The following is a 6,000-nucleotide window of genomic DNA, read 5'->3' on the forward strand; positions in this document are numbered from 1 at the left end:
CATGAATCCCCTGCCCTGATGCTGTAATTGAGGGAAACCTTAATCCTGTTATGGTGCCAAAGCTGAGCTGAAAAGCAGGGGGGTAGAGAGAGTGAAGTGGAGGTAGTCAGAGAGGGGAGGAGGAGAGAACAAAATAGAAGGGAAGAGAGGGAGATGTAGAAAGAGAGAAAGAAATAGCAGTGTTAAGAAAAGAAGGGGAATACAGAGAGAAAGAGACCCTGACACAAAGATTAAGAGCAGGGAGGAAGAGATTGGAGTTTTTAGTGGAAAGTCCGGCATTGGTTTCAGGGAGACAGTTAGGTCTCCTCGTCATAGCAATCTGGCTGTTTGATACCATTGCCCCTGGAGATGAGCTGCCCCTCTGCAAGACCAGCAGGGAGACATTTAGATGCTAGCATTACCCCTGTTCACTCCGCTCGGATGACTCCTGAGGCTGGTAGAGATGCTAGCCTTGCAACTCGGAGGTGAGTCCAAAGCAGGGCGTGTTCGATTCTTGAGGGCACTCTCTGCACCAGGAGAAACTCAGGTGTACGCAAGACCATGACTGTGTGACTGAGGGTAAAAATAGATACAAATGTTTTTCAAGAGATTCCTGGCCAAGAGTTAGCTGCACAAAACACTACATAGCATAAAACTCAATATTGCACTGCAAAATACATGTCAATAATCATAAAATGGAAAGGGTCTAGTGATTTTACAGGACTTTCACTTGATGTCTGAAAGAAAAAACATATCTCAGATGTCACACTGATTACCCCATGCTAACCCATCATTAGTATTAATTAGTGTCCAGAAGCAAATCTGCAACTACAATGAGGGCTTGAGTGCTCTGGCTTGTGATTTGTTTTGTAGTCGTGTGTCATGTCTTGTGGTTTTTCAGAGTGGAACTACACAGCAGAATATTCAGTGTTAAATGAACACCTAATGGACAGTGATCAGTGCCAGCTGTCTGTTTGGGAGTGTTTTGCAAATTGCCACTGCGGTGGTTCGCTAGCATCAGGACTGTTCACCAACAATTTTGCATTCTTTTAACAGCTGATGCAAATCTCGATTGCTTCACCTCAATTGTCCTCTAGTGGATCGCTGTGGTGCTGATTTCCAAATGCCGGTGGGCTGACTGTTGTGCACATAATATGCTAGTGTGCAGCTAGTGGGCTAGTCTGCAAACTGGGCTAGTGCGCAGCCTATGGACAATGGCACAGCTAGTGGGCTAGTGCACATACTGGGCTAGTTCACAGCTTGTGTGCTAGTGTGCAATGGGCTACTCACAATAGTTGCCAGCAGAATACTGGGCTAGTGTACATGGGCCTGTATGTTTCTGGCAGATGTGAATCTGGACTGTTGTCATCTGTCTGGATGTTTTTGGCTGAGGTCAATAGACTTGTATTCATTTCTATTGAGCTAGGTAATGGATTGATTATTAATTTTATATTCTGTATATCTCAGAGATGTGAAATTTTCTAACCATATATTCTGTATCTCAAGCTGTGAAAAATTTACATTTGTGCCCTGATGAATCAGCCTGTCATTTCATTGTGCCTGTACTGAACAGCCTCTGTGGATACAGCATGTGACACCCACTCCCTTGAACGCTCTACCTGTGGGTTACAGGATAGTCACATCACCGCTCATCCTAGTGAGATATCACATACCACATAAAACACCGCACTCACACTCATGAACACACACATTTGCAAACATGCACATGCAAGCACACACGGACATGCTTAATGTTTGTACTGTTCTTGTTCTCTTTGTTCATGTTCTCCATGTCAGAGGATGAAGGAAAGAGGCACTAAAGACTTTGTGAAGCAGCAGTAGTTGAGGATAATACGTGTGGATTACCGGCTCTTTACTGGGCTGCATCCCACGTAAACTACACACTGAACATTATTAAGTTTCAGCCCTCAAAGCCCAGTTCACATCAAAATGAGAGCAGCCAATATGAGACTGCCAAAAAAAGTTAGAATATATGTATCTGAGACAAAGACGACACACACCACATCAAAAGACAGTTAACAAATCAAATATACTGAGTTTCAGACCTAATTTGTGCTACGTTGTGGTGTGTAGGCAAGTGCCTAGCCAGCACACATTCCCACTAGCTTCTCACTAGTGGCCCTGCCATTGGCACAACCATCAGTCCACCAGCATTTAGTAAACTGTCACCACAGCAGTCTGCTAGTGGACATTTGAGGCGATACAGTTGAGTGCAGTCTGTAGTGCTGTAGTTTGCAAACTGCTTGCGGGCCCACAGCTGGCATTGATAGTGGTCTGAGAGATGCATGCTTTATGGGGACAGGCAAAGCAATCCTAGGATATTTTTTCCTTCACTGTGTCAAACTGACTTTTGCCAAATGGGAAATATTAAAGCATGCACCCTGGTGGAAAAAACCCTCAAGTGTGCGTATTTTCACCTGTCTGTGAGTGTGTCTATTCTATGCTGTCAGTGAATGTATTGTAATCTGTTACTTGTCTGTGTTTCTTTGTATCGGATACCAGCCTGTTTGTAAGTGTATCTGCACTAACCTAAATGCAAGTGTGTTTGTATTGACCAGACTGTCAGTGTGTCTGTTGTATCCTCTGTACAAACGCTTGTGTCCGTGTCTCTGCAGTAAGATGGATGTGATCACCACTAAGGACTTAGCGGAGGAGACCCCCTGCCAGGAGATATCAGACCAGCAGGCCTTCCAGGTACAAAACTTCACTACCCAGCAGGCTGTGTGTCAGTACTCCCTCACAAATGGAATTTATAGGGCTGCCACATTTCGAGACTCCAAATGCTTGCTTTTATGGTTGTCCTTCATATCCCAATGATGACCATCTTCGCTTTCATTTTTGGGTCTTTTGATGACTGTATATTCCCACCTCGGATGCAATGGTACGATTGCATTCAGGGAATGTGAATATCTGGTTGGAGGGGACAGTGTAATTTGGCAAGCAGGCCTCATTTTATGCTGTTTCAATGCTGTGTCTACTTTTTACCCATCTATGCACTCCCTTCAATGCAGTGAGACTGCCACAGCAAACGACAGGCAGAAAAGTTATCCACATCTGTAGGATTGAGTTTGCATAACTTCAGTATGGTCTTGGTTTGATCTTTAAACCTTTTTGTCCACAAGCTGAACGCTGACCTTGGCGTAACTGGCCATAGAGAACCCTGCAGGGAAGGCAAGCATCAGGCATGCAAATCACACGTCCCAGCCATCTGAGCTGGTCTTGATGTAGAGTGGATTCAATTCTGCTGAGGAGTTCTGGATGTGTGATTTTGTCTTGCCAAGTTTTTGAGAGGATCTTTTGGAGGAATCTGATGTTAAAGGCCTCCAGAGCTTTCACGTGACGGTTAAATCTGGTCCGTGTTTCACACCCGCACAGAGTAGAAACAGACTGCCTGGTCAACTAGGATTTGTTGTTAAGATTGAGATGGTTTTTCTGGATGACCCTCTTTCAGAGTCTTCCAAATGATGCAGAGGCTTGCTTGAGGCGATTATTTATTTTCTCCTCTTGGGTGCAATCATTGGAAATGATGCTGCCGAGGTATGTGAAATTGGAGACTGTAGCCTGTTGTTGGTCTTTTTGAAAAAGTGACAGGGGAGGAGGGTGGTGCAGTGTGCCATTGACAGATGACCTCAGGTTTCTCTGAGTTAACTGACAGTCCCATTCTACTGTATGCTGAAATCCATTCCCTATAATCCCATTCAATGCATCAGATATTTCCAGGCTCAGCTGAGGTGCCCCTGGGGCCAGAGGGGGTTCTGTCCAGTGGGGACCCAAAAGAGACACTCCCCTCTATTGTGGTGGAGCCCACATACCTCAGTCCTCCGGAGAATGGAGAACATTTCTGCCCAGAAGGCACAGCCTCCCAGGATGAGGAGGACATCTTACAGGAGCTGTACACAAGCCCCTCCCACCTCATTGACAGGCAAGGGGAGAGGGAGGAGCATCTATTTTGAAGAATCCCATGCTTCATTTGCAATACATATTTCAATTATTATTTACACTGAATTATTGATGACCAAAATGTATTTATTTTCAGTTTCAAAATCTGATTTCCTAGTTAAATTAAGGCTAAATGAATGGCAATATATGAATGAAATACATCATCATAGTAGTTGTCCACCTTTTAAGTTACTGATATACAGTATGAGGTATTCCATCCAGAGATCAAACACTACCTCAAAATGTTTGTTCATATTCTTTGGCACCACTTCATTTCATGTTTGTTTGTTTTTTGGCCCTTTACTCCCTCTCCCCTTGCAGAGGTCCAAATAAGGGAGGAGCCCAGAGGCGCCAGTCCAACCCTCTAGCCACAGCAGAACTGTCTTGCTCTCGTCTGACCCTGCCCACTGTGTCCCAAAGCCCAGAGGAGATGCCCCCTTGCCTCAGGAGCTGAGCCTCGGACAGGACACCGCGGCTGCACCAGAAAACTCCACCTTTCCTTCATTCCTTCCCTCCATCACACGATCCATAAAGAATGGACAAGCAAAAGCAATATGGCTAAAACCTCCCCAAGTCAATGAGGATTCAGTTAATATCAGTGAAATGGCGGGAAGAGGGGGGGGGGGGGGGTGCTACTTTTGAATATTTGGGTGGGGGCCCGAAGAAGAACACATAGGACCACAGGAACCATCCAGACACAGAAAGTTTCAGGTTTTTCTTTAAACCAAATCATCTTCTTCAGTGGACTATAAATTTGTATCTATGTGTTGTCATAATCTATAAAAGCTTGAAATAGTGGGATAACGAACATTGTTGCATAGATTGTAGAGAGAGGCACAATAGATCACAATACTTACAATGTACTTTAAAACCTAGAGCCATCATTAAATCCTAATATCAACTGCATATCAAAGTAACCCTGATGTTTCCATGCTTCATGTTGTTAAAATGACACTGAACATGTACATTGACTATTGTTCACCTACATAAATCTGCAATTTACAATGTTATATCAGTTTTACTGAGGATCCACTTTCTAATATATAATTATAAATGATATATGGTATTTATGGCTATATTTAGAGATATTTCTTTCAGTGTGCGTGGAAGCTTGGGTCCCATGTCAACCTGATTCATTCAACAGAGAAGTTTACTCTGCAAATTGTTTAAGTAAACCACAATTGTTTTTCTGAAATGTGAGCACATTGCTACATCATATTATCATGTTTTTATGAATTTATTTTTTGTGTAATCAGACACCTTTCTGTACAGAAAGAAAAAGTGGTTCAAATTAAACAATACGTTATACACTGTCATGCCATTTTATTAATTATAAATTTGAAGGAAGAGCTGCATTCAAAATGATTAAAAATAGTTTTACTTTAATCGTTATATCGCAAAAATAAAAAATAATACATTTTGACAAAAACTTATTAAACATCACCATTTTTTAAACAGTATGTGTAAAGAATCTGTGATATTTTTCATCTGTTGTCATTGGAGTAGTTATTGTGAATTGCATGAATTAATTTGGCCTTCCATGCCAGGAAAGAAGGCGAGGGGGGGAAAAAGCGGTTGAAAGGCACCCCTAGTGTATACGACTTGGTTACGTGATATTTTCCCGACTTTATAAGTTGACATTACCGACCGAATCCAGCATAACTTTATGAGTTACACGATACTACCAAATCTACCCAGGTGGTGGGTGTTAATGTCAAGCCCTGCTTCTGTTGATTCAATGCCTGGCCCCTCCAACCCTCTACAGTGCCTGGATAGGCCTATGCTCCATTAAAAAATTATGAAGAAAGAAATGTAAATTAAAGTTATGAAGAAAAAGAAACAAAATTAAGAGAAAAAAACGAAAAAAGAAGATGTACATTATAAGTCAGGGAACAAATAACATGAAAAAAATCACAATGAACGTCATTTGAGTAACGGGGTCCTATCCTGTATTTTTTTTTACAGTCTCTGGGTCCTATGCGCTTCATCTAGGGCCCTGGGTGCACCCATTGTAGTTTTGTGGTTGTGCCAGTCATTCCACTCATTTTTGTCCCACTGTGA

This window comes from Anguilla rostrata, chromosome 9 (genome assembly GCF_018555375.3).
Source record: "Anguilla rostrata isolate EN2019 chromosome 9, ASM1855537v3, whole genome shotgun sequence".
In the NCBI taxonomy this organism is placed as follows: domain Eukaryota; kingdom Metazoa; phylum Chordata; class Actinopteri; order Anguilliformes; family Anguillidae; genus Anguilla; species Anguilla rostrata.